We start from the raw sequence: 21,984 nt of genomic DNA on the forward strand, positions 1-21,984 counted from the left end.
GTCCGATGGTTGAAACGAGACCATGTACTCGACTTAAGGTCTGGGTCACGGTTGGAATCTAACACCGTCAAGTTGAGTGGTGTCGTATCTAATTTCTTGTTACCTCTCTTTCTTTTTTATTTGTTTTGTGAACTATATGGTGCTGAAATTAATGGTTTGTAATTTATGACTGAGCTTGAAATTTCATATTTGACTTTAAGTTTGCTTGCAACTATTTATTGTGTGTTATTTATTTTGGGGGTTCCTTAACGACCTTCTTATTACGTGCTTTTGTCAGGAAACTTACTTATGGTAACGCAGGAGAGCCGATTGTAATTATAATTGTTATTGAGAAAAAAAAAAAAATATATATATATATATGTATAAACTGCGGCCTCACAAAATGCTATACCAGAAATGTAAAGAATTAATTCATGAGAGGAAATCGGCTTTTAAATGTTACATTTTAAGAATGAATTATTATAGAATTATTAATAAAATTTTATCTAAAAAACTGGAATAAATATTCCGGAATCATACAATAGTGAATTAATCAAGATATAATTAAAAGATATCTCGGAAAGTAGATTTTTCTACAAAGAAGTTTTGAAACAAAAAATAATAATAACAGAAGAATTCAGGAAAAAGATTAGTGAGAGGTATTAAAAAGTACTGGGTAGAAAAAGAGTGGGATACAGTTGATTTGGCGACTGGTGGCGTTTGAGCCACGCGAACTCTTAGTTATCTCTATCCAGTAACAGAGTTTCGGTCTGCAGACAGGAATACATAGAGCAGCAAACTTCAATCTATAATCGTAGTTAAGAAATTCGGCTTCATAATCTTGCCTTCGTCAAAAGTTCCTTACATTCCTAATACATTACACTCTAGTAGCCGATCAAAAATTTACTTCAGTAAAACAAAACTTCTCTTTGACCTTTACTTGATTATGTATTGTTTTAGTTTTACATTTAGCTATATGATCATGAATGGTAACATTAATTCATGATTATTTTTGTTTCTAAGACTCATTACTTCATGTCCAGCACGGGAAATTAAAAATACTATACGCAAATCAAACATATTAAACAAAACATACCCTATAAATCATCTTATAAATTTTAACTCATTTGATGTCAATAGAATCTTCCTTGTTATCTTTTTTTTGATCAGGGTAGACTTGGTGTCTCTTTAAAAAGGCTTTCTAAATTTTTTTGTGTGTAACTGGTAGCAGTGAAATTCCTTCATAATTGATGACGTTTGTCGTATCACCCTTCTTCTGGAGTGGATGGTTTATGGCAGTTCCTATTCCTTGGGAATTTTCTCCTTCTAATAAATCTTTTGAAAAAGGTGTTCGATTTATACTTTTATAAATTTCAAATATTTTAATTCGGCATCAAATTATGGGTTAGTAAATTATTATACTGTTTTTTATTTGGTTCAGACTTTTAAATTCGAATTTAAGGTAAACTGAAGAAAAAATATTAGTTTAATCTTTTTTATATTTATTTTCCGCTGATTTACCTTCAAAAATTATACATAATGCATTCTATTTTACGATTTCTTTATTATATTTATTATCTATGTAATATTTGGTATATTATTCAAATAATAAACCAAGTAGGTAGATAAATATTATAATAATAAGGAAAAGAATAAAAAAATATTATAGTTTTTATCAACGGAACAAATAAAAATTAAAGATCTTTTTAAAATACGGTAAAATGATATGTAAGATTAAATAGCATAATTATTTGCATAATATTGATAGAAGAATTTTTAACAAATATTTATTTTAGTTTGAAATTTCTTTTCAGTCCAGTTAACTTATTTTCATTCTATTATGCTATGTTTTTTATGTAAACATATAGAGAGTAAAAAAATTCAAAGAATCTGTTCTAGATTTTTTCTTTATTTCCTTTCTTCGTTTAACATTAAAAGTATAACTTGTAAAACTAACAATAGATTTTTATTGTTTTATTTATTTAAACCAAAAATAATTGATAAAAGATACTGTATAATTGGTATACTTTTTTTTATGAAAGAATAATATTTATTTAAGTAAAAACCTTTTAATTTATCGACACCATTTTTTTTTTATTAAAAAAAAACACAAAAGTTTCTTCATAAATAAATGAATTATTTTAAATAATAAAATAAATAATTAATTATGTGTTTTTGTTTCAAAGAAATTGTAATTATGTTAATAATGTAAATAAAAATAAGAAAAGAAAAAAACTATTACGGAAAAATAAATCTAAATTAAAAGAAAAATATCCAAGAAAACGTTAAAATAACTTTTTAAAAAATCAGAAATATATACCCAGATAAAAATTTTTAAGCAGTCGTTCATCAATATTAAAAAAATACAATCAAAATTAAATTAAAGTACAATGTTCAAGTAAAAGAAAAATTTCAATACAATGAGATCATTTTATCTTGCACATCATGATACTACACAGTATAATTTCACTATGGATTGTAAAACAGAGGTACATTTGATTTGATTTATGGAATGTACTTATGCACAACTGGTAATTTCTTACAGAAATTGTTGAAAATTTCCACCACTTTTCTGAAAGCAGGTCTGAACCCTTCGCACCATATTTTTTGATACCCTTTGTAGGACGTCAAGGCTAACGGAATTCATCTGTACAGTAATGGCTCGCTCCAGATCTTCTAGTTTAATCCACCGGGTTGGTCTAGTGGTGAACGTGTCTTACCAAATCAGCTGATTTAGAAGTCGAGAGTTCCAGCGTTCAAGTCCTAGTAAAGTCAGTTATTTTTACAAGGATTTGAATACTAGATCGTGGATACCGGTGTTCTTTGGTGTTTGGGTTTCAATTAACTACACATCTATGGAATGGTCAAACTGAGACTGTACAAGACTATACTTCATTTACACTCATACATATCATCCTCTGAAGTATTATCTGAAAGGTAGTTACCGGAGGCTAAACAGGAAAAAGAAAGGTCGACTACTTCTGCCGGCCTCCTTGGCGCAAGTGGTAGCGCCAAGAAGGCCGAAGGTGCCGAGTTCGAATCCCGGTCAGGTAAGACATTTTCACACACGCTACAAATCATTCATCTCATCCTCTGAAGCAATACCTAAGTCATTCATCCTCTGAAGTATTATCTAAACGGTAATTACCGGAGGCTAAACAGGAAAAAGAAAAGAAAGAGGTCTTATAGTGTACGTGAGTTTGCTCAATATACACGTCCTTTCAAAAACCCCTAGAGAAAGTACTCTGGTGACGATGAGTCAGGGAAACGTGGAGACCGCGGATCTTTTGATCATGCGATCACCAAACAGTTCTTCCAAAACTTCCATGGTATTTTTTTGGATGTATGGCACCTTGCCCCGACTTGTACCAATTACAAGAGCATTTTTCATAATTGGTTACAATAGTCTTCATCAGGCTGAAGAAGAGCTATGAATTGCATAACTATATTCTGGTATGCCGAACTGTCATGGGTTTCATAAAAAAAAAAGCTGATAACACATTTGTTTCTGGTGCAAGACTTACACAAACATACTTTATTTATTAAAAATATTTTAATTATTTAATTTAAAATATTTATCATTTTATTTAAATATAATATTTTTTCGTTTATTTAATTAAATGATTCTTACTAAAGCGCGCGCGCATACCGTTTCAATTGGCGCTAGTGTAGCGGTACTAGCGGCGACGGTCGGCACTAACTAAACTACTGTAATTTTGCGACTTACATACAACAAATTTCGCTCGTCCGGTCAGCAGTCTGGTGTAACCGTGAGGCTTAACCCACCAAGTACCGAATCAATCGGGCGATCGAGCTCGAAACCCAGCCAGACCGAGTTACCTTTTTACATTTCAAATATTATTCATTTATTTAATTCTACCACTGACCTTTGACGTCACAACGTAGCAATAATTTAGAGCATTTTTTGGGGCGGAAGTCGATTTTGCAAAAATCTGTTTTTTGTTTCAAATATTGTTATTTTTTAATTGTTAACAAATGCGCCTAATAAAAATATGACCTTAATTAATTAGGCGAAATCTCGAGATAACTGAGGATGACCATGCTGTACAGTCTAAACCCCTTGAACATTAAAGTTGAAAATTTAATACCCCTTATACAGAGTGATTCAAAGAAACGGGAAATTTTAAAAATTAAATATTGTTAATGAAATATTTTTTTTTAGAAAATGAATTTTATTTCATGATATTGTACAAATGTTGCCATTTTAGGATACATACATTTTAGTTTATTTTTTAAAGATGCATCTTCCAGGTGACCTCCTCTTCTACGTAAACACTCACGAAGTCTCTTCGTTAAATTGTTCATGGTTTGACGTAACATCTCAACTGGAATTTCCGCAATTGCTTCTCGAATCTTGCCTTCAGTTCTTCCGTTGTAGCAGGTCTACTGTGGAACACTTTGCTTTTAAGGTGACCCCACAAAAAGTAATCGCAAGCTGAGAGATCAGGCGCGATCTGGGAGGGCACCTAATGTCACCGTTTTGTGAAACGACACGTTGTCCAAACAATCGGCGTACAGCTGCCATCGATATTCGTGCAGTATGTGACGTTGCTCCGTCTTATTGAAGCCAGGCTGTGTTAAGAATCGGTGGAAATCTCTTTTGTTGTTCCACAACAAAGGTTTCAAGCACGGCTACGTAACGAGCCGACGTTACTGTAATCGCAACACCGTTGTCATACTCAAAAAAATAAGGGCCTATAACACCGTAAGTTGACATACCACACCACACGGTCATGTTCTGGCTGTGCAACGGACGCTGGTGTAGCTGCGTAGGATTTTCTTTTGCCCGGTATCTGAAATTTTGCTCGTTAACAAATCCACTAAGGTGGAAATGCGCTTCGTCTGACATCCACAGATCGTGAACAAACTCTTCGTTATCATTTATCTACTGAACCATTACATTACAGAATTGTGCTCGCACAAATGTATCGTTCGATTCAGTTCCTGGACGATCTGCAACTTGTACGGATGGTATTGCATGTCCTTCACTAACATTCTTCGAACAGTTGAACTATCCAATTGTAAAGATGCTGAGAGACGACGGATTGACCGATGTGGACTTCGTGTGACAGCATCTTGTAAAGTTTGAACATTCTGTGGTGTACGGACGGTTCGCTCATGCCTGGAGGTTTCTTTTTCATTGCCGAACCGGTTTCCTCAAAATTAGATATCCATGTTTTAATTGCACGTGCTGATGGAACACGGTCGTGCAGTCCCAGATTAAAATGACGGCGAAATTCTCTACGCGCTCCCTCCACACTGTCATTGTTTTTGTAAAACCCTTTGATAGCAAATGCATGTTGCACACCACTCCAAGGATCCATGACAACTAAATGGCAGGTTAGGTTAGAGAAGCTGGCGCCACTTATCAAGTGGTACCAATCGCCCACGGCTACCAACACAACTTTCAAAATTTCCCGTTTCTTTGAATCACCCTTAGAAGTAATCTGACCATGTTTGATCAAAATCGGTCCAGTAGTTCTGGAGATATAAGGTGGTTTAGAGGCCAGTACCGAACACATACATGTACATACGAACATTAAAATCCGGAAAATGTTCATCCGATTTTTTGGGTTTCTTAGGTGTCAAAACGTCCCCTAAAATCTGAAATCCGGACCGGATCCGAATCAAAATCAGAGACGAAAAGTGATTGCACACACACACATATATATTGAATTCAGTAACGAACTGTTTGTTCGTTGACATAAGTAATGTATTATTTTAACTGAAATAAAATTTTTAAAAGACAATTTATAGTGATAAATAAAATTATCTACATGATTTAAAAGTAAATATTTGATCAAAGTTTTAAAAATGAAACCTCAAAATTATCATATTTATTTACTTACTACACAATATATCATGAAAAATAAAAAAAAACGTATTTTTTAAACCTTTATATTTTAAAAAACACACTCATACATATTCGCACACGTACAGACGCTTACAAAACTCCGAAACGAAGCAAGAATCGTAATTTAAAAAGAATGTATTTAATATTCTATTAAAATCACAATCGCAATACACATAGCCAGAACAAGCTTTACGTTACACTCTATATATCAAAAGTTGTCACAGTTAATAAACAGTATTGCCTGAAATCAGTTGTCAATTGATTTTAGGTTTCCCTCTTCCTTATACTTCACTTTAGTACTCTAGTTAACGAGACTCCAACTAAGAGGGTACAACAGTCGGAACAAGAGAATAAAGGGGGAAGGAAATGTTTGATTTTCTTGCGGCCTTTGTTGAGATTGTAGCAAAGGTCCTTTCTGAATAAGACGAGGAAGGAAGGGTGATTAGACGAAAAGAACATAAGAGAAGGGGGAAGGTTGTAGTAAGCAAGAGCCTAGCTGTATGTAAGAAGTAAGACATAGGTCGTGTGACGAGGTCTTCGTCGGTTTACTTGAGTAATGGAAGGGTGATCGAGGAGGAAACGTTGAAGGGGATTGAATGTACGTGGTAGAAGAGGAGGTAAGCTTGTCCATCCGCTTCAATTAATGTCCGCCTTTCCAATTTGTCTAACTACCGCGGTCTTCCACCACCCTATTCATCTCTCGTCCTCATTCTATTTTACTCTTTTTTTCCTTTTACTGCTACTTCTAAATTCTATGTCCTTCTCCGATATGTTTTATTCGTTCACCCTTCTTCTTATGACACCTTTCTTTTTTAATAATATAGGACATATGCAACGCTGATTGTATGAACAAAAATTATTCAGGTAATTTAGTTTTCTTCATTTTTTTTATTATTCCTTTTTTCCAGTATGTGTAGGTAAGAGGAAAGCCTTACGATTTTTGGTTATAAAAAATTGATCGATTTTCTTAATCTTCTTGAAAATAATAAATTTAAACAGTTACTATCAATGAAAAAACTTTCAATGTAAGACTTTTCCAAATATTATTATTATTGCTGTTTCTCAATTAATAATTCATCTCTAACAAATTTATTATCTCTAACTTCTATTATAACTCAGACTACATGTTTGTGTAATATATTTGAGTATAATTGTTTGATTTAATGTTGTAATTGCTGTTTATAGATTTTATATTTATGAATTTTTATGTTTTAAAGTTTTTCCTTAGGTCACGTGACAATTATTTGATGGTCGATCAAATTGGAACTCGCATCTTATGTTAATTATAATTTATAGTCTTATATGACGTTAGTTTCTTTTCAATATTTGTTACAATTAAAAAGTTACCCAGTTTTCTAAGTTGTTATTAAAAAATCTACAATTGGCGCATATTGAGTTTTTTAAAAGTTTAATAAATCTTTATTGGGATCCAAACGTAATATAATTTATTTATCTCATGTTTTAACGATTTTATGGCATTTTGTTTTCAATTATTAAAAATTAGTTTTTCCACCATTTTGAAGTCTTACACTTTATATACAACATTTATATTTATATATTTTATGCATTTTAGTAAGCCTTACATTAATATGCGTTGAAACAGTTTTTTTTTTTTATACCTTACACTATAATTGAATAATGATAATTATAAAATTTTCATTTTGACGGCCATTTTGAGGTGAACCTGATAGCCGTTTGTGTATTTTTGTAATCCTTTGACGATTATTAATCCAAATACTACATCTAAGTCAAAATCTGAGACAAAAGGTGTTTACGGGCGCGCGCGCGCACACACACACACACACTCGTACATACGGAATTCAATCGAACGAACTGTCCATTCGTTGAAAATATATTTTATGTAATTTCCGATAATCTAAAACTTAATTTTTGTACTTTATAGAGATTCGGTATGCTACCGGAGTTGACGGTAGTTGTAGTATGACAGAGACGGAAATGATAAACAAGTGTGTGACGTACTAACCGGATTAATACTATTCATATTACAAACATTAGTCAATCTTTAATTAATATCATATATTGCAGAGCATTTCAATCTGTTAGTATCACTACAAATATAGTTGTATTAAAATATAACTAACACAAACGCATTCTCGCAAAAAAAAAAAAAATAATTACAAACAACGCATTCGTTTCGTAGATTCTTTGAAAATGTATGAATTACTCGTAGGTAATCAAATAAAATCGAATATTTTCGTTGTGTTTTTTTGGGGGGATTTCCTTTTTAATAATATGATTTTTTTTCATATTTTAATTGGTGTTTCCCACAGACAACAATATGAAATAATATATTTAACTGGGTAACCGAAATATTTATTGGAATTTACTTTATTACAATTGTATATGATAATTATAACAACAAACTGATAAATGGCTACCCGCTGACAAGTATTGTAATTAGTGGAGGAAGAAAATTGAGCATTAGCGTAAATTAAATTTGAAAGGAAGTGAAGAATAGTAATTGAAGGAGACCTGCAAAGAAGGGATTATAAAAGGTGTACAAAGTAAGAAAGAATATAGGGTTAAAAAAATGGTCAATAGCGGAAGAGAAAGATGACAGAGTAAACCATTGCAAGCCAGTAAGTTAACAACATCCAACTGGGCAGCAACTTAAGTAAAATGTAGCAGTGGCTAAAGCAAGGAACATTAAAGAAAGAAACAGAAGGCCTTATATCGGTAGCACTAGAACCAAAGCATTATGAACCAAATATCAAAGCCAAAATCGATAAGATCCAGAATGAAAGCAAATGTCTACTACGCAAAGAGGCTGAAGAGACAATTGAATACCTAATTTGCAGTTGCAAGAAAATCATACAAACGTACTATTTAGAGAGGCATAATAAAGCGGCCACCATGATTTATTGACACTTATGAAAGAATTATGGGATAGGAATAAGCAAAAAGTGGTGAGGATACAGTCAGACAAATTAGTTGAAAATGACCATGTGAAAATCCTCTGAGACTTCAGAATTCAAATTGACCGCCATTTGGAGCACAAAATCAGACATCACTATAGTGGGAGATAAACATGTTTGGATAATAGATATCACTGTCCCGGTGATCTTTGCCTCCAAAAAAAATAAACAAATAAATTGTAAAAATAGCACGATATAAGGATTTACAAAATGAAATGCAATGACTACGGAAGAAGAAGACTATTAAGGTACAAAAAGTAATAAGTGTCCTAGAAGCTATACCAACAAGCCTCCAAAAAGAACTTAGAATTAATTGGCCTAAAAGATGTAACAATATCATAATTGCAGAAAGCAGCACTTCTTAGAACTGCTAACATAATACGAGGATAACTTTGGGATTTCTAGATTTTTGGTTAGAACTCATCCTTAAAGTTCTGAAAACTGTTCAAATAATTTTCTTTTTCTTTTTTTTTCGCTCGATGAAATTCACTGCAGAAATTCAAAGCTTGTGCGTAGGAATATGAAATGAGGAAATTGTGCGTAGGAATTTTTGTAGCGTATGAAAAATGCCATGCTTGACAGGGATTCAAATCCGGGACCTCTGAATGGGATGATAAACTGAGACGATACCACTCCGCGACGGTGATCGGAATACTAATGTATAATAATAATAATTATTATTATTATTATAAAATTAAAAACTATCCTGAATAATTGTAAAAATTAAAATTAAAAAACTGTTAATTAATAATTAATTAACTGATAATTAATCTTTAAAAAAATTAAAAAAAAAAACAGGATTAAAATAGAATAAAATGAATCACCCAAAGGAAATATTTTACCTAAGCAAATGTAGGTCATGTTAATTTAAACATAGAACTGTGAAACGTAAAGCACTAATATAACCTGTAAAAGGTTACATATCTAAATTAGTTTAGCAAATCTCAAATTGTATGTAGATATAAATACGTATGAAATAAGTATAAATTATGATAACCTTTCTTTTTTGTGTATAAATAGAAATATTACGTAATGTAATTTATATAAATATATTAAAGTTACCAAACACTAAAATGTAATCATATTTTGAATTTAGATGTAAATTATTTCTACTTTTATCCGTTTTCGATTTATGATAGAAATAAGTTTTATTAGAAAATCTGTTGTTTTTTTTTCTATAAAAAATCATTTTGAATTTATATTTAATAATTTCGATTTTCAGTTTACTGTACAGTTTTATTTATTTATTTCAATTTAAATATGAATATATAGATAAAAATGTTCCTTTTTTTGTAGTATTATTTACATTTTTTGCTTAAGTTTGATATTGTTTTGATTTTAAAAATAGTATCATGTTTTAACTTTGAAAAACTTGGATTTAATTTTTTATATTTACAGCCCCTTATTTTTATTAAAATAAAATGAAATTGACATTTTTTTAATTTAATATCGACATTATTGATCATTAGCGACACCTAGTGGGCCACATGTATATAATTTTAAATTACAGATTGTTCCTTGTAGCAATAAAGTACAGTTTAGGGGTTTAACGTAGATCTAGAAGACACATGTCTAATTAGAATTTATTACCTTAATTCACACTTATATATAATACTGAAAATTCAAGCCCTTCAGGTAATTAAGAGTTTGTTTCTCACAGTTTGTCATATTATTCCTTAAGCTCTTTTAATTGTTTTATTTTATCTTTAATATTTTGTTTTTTTTCTTTTTAAATATTTTATTTAACGCGCCGGTTAGTCTAATGATTAAACTCGTCATCGTAAAATCAACTGATTTTCGAAGTCGAGAGTTCTAAGGTTGGAGTCCTTGTAAAGGAAGTTAGTTTTATAGGATTTGAATGTTAGACTGTGGGTACTGGTGTTCTTTGGTGATTGGGTTTTAATTAACCATACGTCTCGGGACTAGTCAATCTGAGTTTGTTCAAGACTACAAATTTACCGGTACAGTTACATTACATTGATAAGTCCCTATGACTGTAATTGTTGATGCGACTATAAATAATAGTATTTCAAAGAAAAAAAGAATCCGAACTGACCGACGGTCAGATCGGATCAGATTACCACCATTTTTTTCAATATTTTTATCCATTTTTGACGTGGAAAGGCGACCCGGGCGAATATCATCTTCAACGTCTTCTCGGCCATCTTGAAAACCCTTAAACCACTCAAAATTCATCGCACGTGATAAACATTCATTGCGGTATAATTTTTTTAATAAAAGATAAGTTTCAGTAACGGTTTTTCCAATTTTCATATGAAATTTCACGACAATTCTTTGCTCTAATAAAACACATCATTTTTTCGGTAAAACAAAAAAAAAACAGATGTTACCCAAACGAAGGCCAAACTAATATGTCTTTTTTTTTTATTTAACCTCCAGAACAACCGTTAGGCATTGCTTCAAAGGATAAGATGAATGATTTGTAGCGTGTGTCAAAATGTCTTGCCTAACCGGGATTCGAACCCGGCAACCTCCGGATGAAAATCCGAGACGCTACCACTTGCGCCAAGGAGGCCGGCAGGAGTAGTCGACCTTTCTTTTTCCTGTTTAGCCTCCGGTAATTAGCGTTCAGATAATACTTCAGAGGATGATATGTATGAGAGTAAATGAAGTGTAGTCTTGTACAGTCTCAGTTCGACCATTCCTGAGATGTGTGATTAATTGAAAACCAACTACCAAAGAACACCGTTATCCACGATCTAGTATTCAAATCTGTATAAAGGTAATTTGCCTTTACTAGGACTTGAACGCTGGAACTCTCGACTTCCAAATCAGCAGATTTGGGAAGACGCGTTCACCACTAGACCAACCCGATGGATTAGGAATAGTCGACCTGAATCTACTCAATATTACGTATTTACCGGTAGATTTATACTTACATTGCCCTACATCTATAGCTTTGTCTGGTCTGGAATACCGCTACCAGTAATTGTATTTGCACATGCCCAGATCCAGCAGTAACTAAAAAACCGGTTAGAGAAAAATAAAATAAATATTTTATTTATATAATATTATTATAATTTAAACTGTGGATCTCCGTGGCGGAGTGGTAACGTTTCAACCTTTAAATGGAGGTTCCGAGTTCAAATCCGGTTTAGGCATGGCATTTTCATACGCTACAGAATATCCATTTCATATTCCCAAGTTCAAGCTTTGAGCTTATATGGTGAATTAATCATCAATATATAAATAAATAACATTTTATAGTATTTAATAAAGCGTGATATTTATTAATAGTATAAATAATTGAATATAAAAATTATGATTTTTAAAAGAACCGTAATTTATCATACTTTTCAATAATGAATATAATATATATCCAATAGTAACCAATTAAAATGACGAATGAATCAAAAATGTTTACAAATAGTAGATAAAGGTAAATTCGAATATAATTTAACGACTTTTCGAAAAACACAAAATTAACTTCTACAAAATAAAAAAATACATCTTTGAAATCAGTGCATTTGATAAATATAATGTTTGAGCATTCATAAAAATAATTCAAATATTTTTAATTTACAGAGTAACTAAAAAAATATTACTTTATAATTTTTAGTGTGGTTTTTACTTCCTCCATTGTATAATAATAATGTATAGTAATGTATAATATAATTTATAAATGTAGAGTATTATATACCGTGTGTCTCACGAAGTGATATAAGCTTTTGATTTAGTATCACTCATCCATTCCTGCCCCGATTCTATTGAAACTTTACATACCTTTTAACGAAGGTTCTAAAAATGTTCTCTGAAAATTTTAACCTTCTATGATTTATAGAAACAAAATGGCAGCTTCCAATTAGGAACATCAATTTCAGATAAACCACTTTTTTTCATTACAAAATAGCTGGTAAAAATGATTAAAAACAGATGATAATTACAACTAGAATTATTAAAAACAGTTAGATAATTAGCCTTTTCATGACTAATTATTAGCTGGTTTTATTCAGTTTGAACAGCTGTTCAACAATAGAACATGTGTTTTTAATTGTGAAAACCGCATATGCCCAAATTGCTCCGATTATAATATTTTTCCTTCTAGAGCTATAGCTCTGCTATAGCGCTATCTAGACGGGAAAGTAATAATAAATCTTCCTGAATTTTATATAATTTTTGTCCGTGCTCAGTAGTAGTCTTTATATACGTATAAAAAATAATGTTCGTAAAACGAATAAAAGTAAAAAAAAAAACGCAGAGAAACTGTGATTTGTTTGCATTTATTATTTTTTATTGTCATTTTTAACAAGACGCAGCTTCTTTTCTTTAATTTCTTGTGAACGTTTTTTTTTTCATAGAAATAAGATAAACGTTTTTAGATCTTTTCATATTTAAAAGTAAAAACATGTTATTTTTACAAAAATTACAAAGAAATTTACTTAAAAAAACGCCGTCAAAGAAGTGTATAACTTTTCCGATTTCCTGTAAAAGTTATGCTCTGGTTTATTAGGGTTTTACCCTCACATGTAGGTGTAAAATTAAGTGAAACATTAAAACATGTTTCCACATAAAAAATGTCATAAACTCATATATTTTCAATTTTGTCCGATAACCTTTTGCCATTTTTCTAGCAAGTACATACTTCCGCTCTCATAGAACTTCTTGTCTTTATCAGAAGAAACTTGAATGTAGTGCAATTTCAGATCATCATAATTCGAGAAAGTTTTACCACTCAAAGAGTTTTGCAAATTTCAAAATAAATGATAAACTGATTGTGAAAGATCATTAGAGAAATGGAGAATGTGACTAGCTTCCCGAGCGAGCTCAAATAATTTTCCACTAGTTACCATAGATGAGTGAGCCCTTGCGAAAAGCCCTTGTGAAATTGTGAACACACAATTGTGTGTTCTTGATGGAACACAATTTCTTTGGAATTTGCCAATTCTGGCCGTGGTTTCCCCCCCACCCCGGTTTTATTAAATGTTGACAGAAAATACCTGAATTGATCGTTTGGTTCCTTGAAAATAGATCAAAATACGCAACCTACCGGGTTGGTTTAGTGGTGAACGCGTCTTCCCAGATCAGCTGATCTGGAAGTACAGAGTTCAAGCGTTCAAGTCCTAGTAAAGTCAGTTATTTTTACACGGATTTGAATACTATATCCTGGATACCGGTGTTCTTTGGTGGTCGGGTTTCACTTAACCACACGTCTCAGGAATGGTCGAACTGAGACTGTACAAGACTGCATTTCATTTACACTCATACATATCATCCTCTGAAGTATTATCTGAAAGGTAATTTTCGGAGTCTAAACAGGAAAAGAGAAGTTCAAAATACGCAATACCTTTGTAATCATGCCGAATTGACAGTAGGTTTTTTTTTTATAGGATTCAGCTTCCGTTGTGGCTTGTGTTGATTCATCCCTTTTGGACCATGATCGTTTTCGATCGATCTTATTGTAGACGAACCGTTTTTCATCACCAGCGATAGAAATTTCATTAAAGATTCGACCTCATTGCGTTTAAGATTCATTGGCTTCGACTTGGTGCTCATAAACTTCAGTAGGTCGAATGAAAAATTTGTCATCTTTAAGCGAAAAATCTTCAGAACGCCTTTTTTTAAACCAATTCTGAAACATACGTTCTTCTAGGCAATCAATATCATAAATGTCACATATCTTTTTATGAGCCTTAACAGCTTTACCTTTACGGAAATAAAAAAGTAAAATATATCGAAAGTGTTTGTTTTTGCAGTCCATCTTAAAATTGATCATAAACGGAAAAAATCATAACACTGATAGAAGTCCTTCAAAACAAACATAAAGCTATTTATTTGTGAAAGCCGAAATTACTTTGTTTTCAACCCCAATATTTATTGACCTCTAAAGATCTTTTATATATCTCGCCAAAACTATATCGTCAGCATGCCATACATTATTAAATCCACCAAACCGTACATTATTAAATCCATGGGTCTTAATTCCATCTTGGTTTCCTAACCAAGGGTTTCTCTTAGAAGTTCTTCAATGAAGGGAGTTTTATGGTAATAATATAAGCCTGTCTTATCTCCTTTATTTCCCTTTAATAATCGATTAAGATAATAATTATTATTATATTTTCTGCTAAAAACACTATGATTTCATTTTAATAATTTCATAAATAACTTCGTATTTAACTTCATTCTTTTAATATATTGACGCGGTTCGGAACAACTCCATTGTCAAAACTTATATAAAGGAAGAAGAATGAACATTTTTTTTAAATTTAGAAATCTTCAAATAAAAAAGTAACTATAAAATGATCGTAAATGAACAGATCAACAATCAAACGGATGTCGTTTTCGAGAACCTAAATTTACTGGAAACAGGAAATAGATAAATAAAATTAAAAGATTAGTTTAATCATTAATACAAAAAATAAACAAGACGAAAGCCAGATAAGGCATGACGTCAAATAAAGGGAGGAGCGTTGACTAAACGTTATATAAAGACTAACAGAAATATAAAAGTACTAGTACAATAAGTTTTGACAATGGAATTATTCCGAAACGCGTCAACATATAATAAAAGAATGAAGCTAAGAAAGGTAAATTGTACTCAACATAGAAATTAATAGTTAATTCATACTTTTCATGAAAATACATAAAAAAAATTTTTGTTCGTATGAAATGCATCTGAATTTCATTTGTTTTTTTAACCTAGTTAATTTTCAAAACTGTTGTTCCGGAATTAACTACGTAATGTCTAAACGTTTTAATTAAATGAAAATACTCTACGTTTTCAGTTTGTATTGATTACACAATAAATAATGTATCATAGAGAGATGTAGGTTGTATTTTCGTAGTAGCATCATACTACACGAGATAGTTGTTGGACAACAAAACTAGAACTGAATTTATTTGTTTAACAATTCCTATTTGCATTACCTAGCAATTATTACTCTGAAATAGATCGTATACCTTTACACACTGTATATTTTACCATAACATGCATAAAATCTAACAACAATATTGATTTGATTTTTTGTTTTTCTTTCGATTGATTTAATTTTTACAATTTTTCTTTTAATTTATTTTAACAAAATCAATTTATTTTTTAAATAAACATGCACCTCAGTAGTATCTTCTTTAATGAAAAATAATCATTTCTTGTTATACGAAACATATTCATAAAGAGCCGTCGGCTTATATTTAAATATTAGCGGGTCTGAATACAGTTTCACGCATGCAGGGCCATCTCTCGGCTATTTAGAAAGTCACTGCATATGTTTGTTTTGATTCACTAATCGTTTGCCTGCCGGTGAATGCAGATCGCAATTTCCGCGACAATCGGGTTTCTCCCGCCAGTTTTGAAGTGTGCGCCGATTCGATTTTTGTGTGCAAAAGGATCTTCAGTTGATGAAATTCATCAGGAGTTGTGCCTACTGTATGGATCTACACTAATTAGTGAAGGAAAGGTTAGACAATGATGTCGAGACTTTAAAAATTGCCGCACAAATATACATGACGAAGAGCGGAGTGGCAGGAATACTATTCAGACCGACCAAATCGTTGAACAAGTGAACCGAAAACTGCGATGTGATCGGCGATTGATGATTAGTGCTCTGGCTGATGAATTTTTGCATTTTTGATGCACCTCTGTCTACGCGATTGTCACAGAAAAGCTCGGATACCAAAAATGTTCACCGACCAACACAATAAGAGCAAAGAACCTTGCTCTACAGCCTCACCCCTTTGACCTTTGAAGTTGAAAATTTAATGGCATCAATGCCCCATATGTGGAAGTAATCTGAAAAAACTTTGGTCAAAAGTGGTCCACTAGTTCTGGAGATATAAAATGTGAAACACCGAACACACACACAAGTACATTTTTCCATCCAGTTTTTATTTCTTGTGTTCCTTAGGTGCCAAAACCTAAGAAACACATGATCCTGTGAAATCCGCATATGTCCAAATTGGACAGATTACAATACTTTCCTTTCTAAAACTATATAAGCTCTGGGCGAGAAAGTAAAAATAATGCGCGCCACTAGTAATGAATGTCCTTTTTTGTTTCTTAAATATTTGATGTAGTATAGTATAACGAAAGCCTTTATTAAAATCAAATATCTCTTACATTTTTAAATTTTCACTAGAATTATCATGCTTTAATACATAGTTGAATTATTAATTTTGGTTTTATATAAAAAATACAATTACACACTCAGTAACGAGTAGTTCTGGCGTAAAATTATATATTTTCCTTTTTTATTATTTATTTATAATCATTAGTATTCATTTATTATTTAGTTATTTATTTTTAAGAATTATATATTAAATTACAATCAGGAAAGCTACAAAAAAATGGCAAATGTTATTTTAATAATAATAATAATAATAATAACTCTACTAAATACTGAATGAGTGAGCGGTGTATACTTACTGTCAGGAAGTTTAGTTTTCCGACAGATAGCGTGCATGTTATAAGTTAAAAACAGTACATTGTTTTTAGTACTACAGAGCACACAGTATACAGTAACAACTTTGGAGTTACGTTTTAGAACCGAACAGCGAGTCCTACTTGTTTGTTACGTCAGATTGTTTGGCTTTATTGCGTGACTTCCAATTCTCACCGACAGCCTGTTCTGAGCTAATAAATAACTGATTGTAATACGGGTACTATGTAACAACCCTTCAACCCTATAGAAGTCTTTCTAATTACCCCCTTACTACTATCTATTTAAAATCTCTTTCCCTAACCTCCTGTCTCCACTTCTGTTTCTTCATTTTCTACCCTCTGTCCAAACTTTACCTGTTTTTTTAACCCCTTTTCATTCCATCTTCTTTTACACCATCATCACAGTCGTTGTATTGTAACTCTCAGAAAAGTTTCACACCTTTAGGAAATTACATTTTCACCTCGTGGAACTGAACGTGATTGGTGCGGCCTGTTGTTTACGACTTGCATGAAAATCAACAATTCTCTATTTTCCACCTTATCCGTAAACATTTATTTTTATCCTTTTTTTTTTAACTGTTTAACGTTTCTTGTTTTTTTTTCCTTTAGTTATAATGAACTTATCTTTTCATATGTTTATGTTTACCGTATAATTTATACATAAATGCATAGATTATCTCTTATTTATCAAGAATTGTTATACATAATTATAAAGGATCTATATATATAAAGACAATATCAGAATTAATTGTTATTTTCTTATATTACTTATAAGAAAGACGTAAATAAAAAAAAGTTATTTATTATCAGCCCTTATGCATTCATTCAAATGTTTAGCCATAGAATTATACTTTTTACATAGTTATAAATTTGTTTCAATTTATAAAATTAGTTAATTTTCAGACGACTCCTTGGGATTTTGCAGCGTTTTAGGTTCGGTGTTCTAATTATTCAGGAAAAGTTTGATTGAAATAGTATCTAATTTCAAGAACATAGTAAGGAAGTAGCTCAGTTTATTAGAAAAACATAGGGATGACTGATGTCAAACGCAGGATTGTTTATTAGTTCGGGATTAACAAAATCATGTAACAACTCAAAATATGAGTTGCCATCGGAATTATTTTAAGTATATTTAAAAAAAATAATAATAATTAAAATAAAAGATAAAATAAATTACGCCCTTTTTATTGTATTTCACACCAAACATGAATCGAGCTATATAAGTTCCTCTTTCATAACTGTGACAATTTATATCAGGCTAATTAACCACTATTGTGAAATTTTTAAGAATGCGATTCAATTTTAATCATGTTTCACCAGACCATATCGGTGATTTAGAGAAATAAGTATCTTCCTCACAACGAATAATCCTACCAAAATTTTACCATTCTCTTAAAATTATTTTTATCAAGTCCACGATGATTATCATAAATTTGGTCGATAACTTTTTAAAATTGAATTACTTTTGTATATTTTGTAAACTTTTTAAGGATATCTCAACCCTAAGGGAAGCCTTTCTGGTCAATTTTGAGAGTTCTTTACTAATTTCTTGGTAATAAATTGTTTATCCTTTTAAGCGCAATTAATTCTAGGCATACCTTGATTGTTACGTCTCCAAAGATTGCAGCATTTTTCAAACTTTATGTTCACCTTAAGCCAGTGGCGCATCCAGAGTGGGCCATGGCCCCTCTCAAAGGCCCGAAGGCCTTGCATTTTGAAAATCCAGTTGAAAAGAACTGAAACATTTTACCAATACTTTATTTTCAAAATCACCAGTTGCAGGTTTTAACTCGGTAATTAACGTAAATATATTTTTTTACCCGACTATCCAAAAAGTTTTTATTTTATCCAATTCTACTTACAATAGTAACGTGTTTAAAGTAATAAAATTGTTATAAGTCGTATAGATGCTTTTTCTGAGAGTAATTTGATATATATATATAAATCTAGTGGTACTGTGAGTCTGTTACTCTTTTACGCAAAAACTACTTAAACGATTAAGCTGAAATTCTGCATAAACAAATTTTTTATACCTGTAAAGTGCATCGAATTATTGCCGTTACGAAATGTTTCACCCTTTCAAGATGGTGGCCGTTTAATGGCTTGTTGTATCAACCGTATTACGTTTCTTACCAATATTCAACTTTACAATGGCCAAATCGAATAGTCCCGTTTAAGCCCATCAGGGCTAGGAGGGGGAGGTGTAGCGACCAGAAGCGTCACAAGGCGGGGACGTAGAGGAAGACACTTGTGTCTTCCTCTACGGCGTTGGGATGATCAAATCGAATTCGGAGACCACTTGCAGTATTTGAAATTAAATTCTCTACAAAAAGGTCTCTTTTTTTTTCTTTTTTAATATCCCTTTCCGTTATCGAGAAAAATAGCTTTGATGGTGCGACGTGAACGGCGCGGCGGCTAGATTAACATAGCCCACTACTAATTTTACTTTGTTTGCGACGCGACTGGATCCACCTGTCTCCAGTTACTTGACTAAAAAACATGAAATAAAAGGATAAAAACAAAAATAAATAAAGTAAAAAATGAAATGAAGTGCAGTCACCTTCTCGAGGTGTTTGTAAGGTAACAATAAGAACCATGCAAAATATTTTTTTACCCGTACAAAGGACGGGTAACTTGTAAGAACTATTTTTAAGATGAGTACCAATTATTCAGAAACCCGCCTAGTTCAGATCACGTAAAGTTTCGAGTCCTTTGCTGATCAAATTGTAGCTTTACAGAAATTGCAATACACTATTAGTTTTTATAAAACTTTAATTATTATTAACTATTATTCTCCAAAGAATGAGTTTAATAAGCACAGTGGGGGTCTAGAGGAAGAAACCCCTTGACCAGACGGCTTAGTAATATATACGTGGTTTGGCTACTAAATAATGAGATTAGTGCTGCTAAAGAAGAACTGCGCATGCGCCAAATTCGTACGACTGGCAGCTGTGTAGAGTGAAGCCTTCTCTTTCTATTGTTTCCACTTCAATTTCTGTAGACATATTAGTCTAGCCGGCCATCCTGGCACGAATGGTAGCATTTCGGCCTTTCATCCGGAGGTCCCAGGTTCGAATCCCGGTCAGGCATTTTTACACATGTTACAAATCATTCATCTCATCCCCTGAAGAAATACCTAATGGTGGTTCCGAAGGTTAAACAAAAAAAAAAGATACATTAGTCTGGTGTGGCCTTCGTTTGGATAACATCTGATTTTTGTTTTGCCAAAAAATGATGTGTTTTATTACAGCAAAGAATTGTCGTGAAATTGTTATGAAACTTGGAAAAACCGCAACTGAAACTTATCCTTTTTTTAAAAAAGGTATGTAGCAATGAAATTTTATCATGTGCGCGGGTTTTTGAGTGATTTAAGCGTTTCCAAGATTGCCGAGAAGAGATTGAAAATGATGTTTGCCCGGATGGGCGATCCGGTTATTGACGTGGAAGGGCGTTCCACGTCAATAACAGATAAAAATATTGGAAAAATTGGTAATCTGATCCGATCTGACCGTCAGTTAACTATTCTTGTCTTTATTCAAGGTCCTTGCTCAACTCCGTTAAAAAATAACTGAAAATTCGACTCGAATTGTGGTGGAACAACTCATGAGTTCTTCATCAGGACAACGCACACCGGTTCACACTGCATTGTCTATCAAGACGTTTATAGCCAAGTATAACATCCCAATGTTAGACCATCCGCCTTATTCACCTGACTTGGCACCATGTGAATTTTACCTGTTTCCCCGAGGTCAAATCTGCATTAAAAAGTACATGATTTCAGACTTTTAAAGCTGTGAAAGGAAAACCGTCACGCTTCATGAAAGAGCTCACAGGAGAAGACTTCCAGCACTGTTTCAAACATAGAGGAGGGGTGTATGTTGATGGGTATAATAATTAAATATGTATCAATTTAAAATAAAATATTTTACAGCATTAGTCTCGTTATTTAATAGCCACACCTCGTAATTATGAAGTTAGTCCTTATAGTGAACAGACTGAATATGTCACTTATAGAATTTAATATGAATTGTATTTCGTAAAGTAAATTCGGATTACTGAAGAAGGAAACTGGAAAAAACTTCACTCCTCAATTTCCTTAGTAGACCTGGCATGGGATACGTTATTTGTTTTTTTTTATCTACGAGAGAATAATAGCATTATGTATAATGGCATTTAAAACGGTAACTTTCGTCTTGTCATGTTGACAATTACTATTTCAGTCAAATATATTTTTTTATTTTGTCCTTTTATGTTTGTAATTCTGATTACATTCTTTCCCCAAATAGATTTTTAGAATTAACAGAGGTGAATTATTTCAATCTGTCAAAGATTGCATTGTTGTTTTTTTCATTTTTTACTTTGAATTAGTGTAATTTTGTTTAGTTAAATTTTTGTGTACATTTTTAATTAGATTTTTTTAAATTACATTTTTGTAAGATCTACAAAAAAAAATGCCATCCTCTTCATAAATAGCATAAAAGACATAAAAAATATATGTATAAATTATTATATGAATGTATTTTATATGCACATTTTGTACCTAAAATTTAAATATATGCAAAAATGTATAAAATAATAATTTTTTTTTTTATTTGTTTTAATGGATTTCTATTGCCAATAGACTTTTCTGATATCAACTTACTAACAGGAACATAATATTTTTATTTTCAGCTAGTAGAAAGTACTATATGGATTTTTCCTATAAGAAGGATTTTAACCTAGAACATCCTGATTAAAGATGCTATGTAATTCCATTACGGAAATCATTTAGGATTATGTTAATGCAAAATTTATAATCA

At 31.8% G+C, this 21,984-nt stretch overlaps 1 protein-coding gene across 3 annotated transcripts in view; it reads left to right on the top strand.

The window, feature by feature from the left end:
• Positions 1 to 21,984, top strand: part of Ten-m (teneurin transmembrane protein Ten-m) — an 887,841-nt gene that overhangs the window by 714,097 nt on the left and 151,760 nt on the right. The gene's annotated exons all lie outside the window — the stretch shown is intronic.

The sequence above is a fragment of the Lycorma delicatula genome, chromosome 11 (assembly GCF_047948215.1).
Source record: "Lycorma delicatula isolate Av1 chromosome 11, ASM4794821v1, whole genome shotgun sequence".
Taxonomy (NCBI): Eukaryota; Metazoa; Arthropoda; class Insecta; order Hemiptera; family Fulgoridae; genus Lycorma; species Lycorma delicatula.